We start from the raw sequence: 955 nt of genomic DNA on the forward strand, positions 1-955 counted from the left end.
CTGGTGATATCTCGGGTGCTATTACAGATAGCACAATAAATCAAAGTGCATTGTCTGTAAGAGGACCTGGCGTATAAATGTGGCCAGCGGGAACGACCTCGGACCACCAGGGGCCGAGAAAACCACTGTCTCATGGGGCCGGACACTCAGGGTCAGGGGAAAATCCAATATTTATCTGGTGGTATCTCGGGTGCTATTACAGATAGCGCAATAAATCAAAGTGCATTGTCTGTAGGAGGCCCTGGCGCACGAATCTGTGCATCGGGAACGACCTCGGACCACCAGGGGCCGAGACAACCACCGTCTCATGGGGCCGGACACTCAGGGTCAGGGAAAAATCCAATATATATCTGGTGATATCCCGGGTGCTATTACAGATAGCGCAATAAATCAAAGTGCATTGTCTGTAGGAGTCCCTGGCGCATGAATCTGTGCAGCGGGAACGACCTCGGACCACCAGGGGCCGAGACAACCACCGTCTCATGGGGCCGGACACTCAGGGTCTGGGAAAAATCCAATATATATCCGGTGATATCTCGGGTCCTATTACGGATAGCGAAATAAATCAAAGTGCATTGTCTGTAGGAGACCCTGGCGCATGAATCTGTGCAGCGGGAACGACCTCGGACCACCAGGGACCGAGGAATCCACAGTCTCATGGGGCCGGACGCTCAGGGTCAGGGAAAAATCCAATATATATCTGGTGATATCCCGGGTGCTATTACAGATAGCGCAATAAATCAAAGTGCATTGTCTGTAGGAGTCCCTGGCGCATGAATCTGTGCAGCGGGAACGACCTCGGACCACCAGGGGCCGAGAAAACGTCCGTCTCATGGGGCCGGACACTCAGGGTCAGTGAAAAATCCAATATATATCTGGTGATATCTCGGCTGCTATTACAGATAGCGCAATAAATCAAAGTGCATTGTCTGTAGGAGGCCCTGGCGCATGAATC

Source organism: Nomia melanderi, unplaced genomic scaffold, assembly GCF_051020985.1.
Source record: "Nomia melanderi isolate GNS246 unplaced genomic scaffold, iyNomMela1 scaffold0014, whole genome shotgun sequence".
In the NCBI taxonomy this organism is placed as follows: Eukaryota; Metazoa; Arthropoda; class Insecta; order Hymenoptera; family Halictidae; genus Nomia; species Nomia melanderi.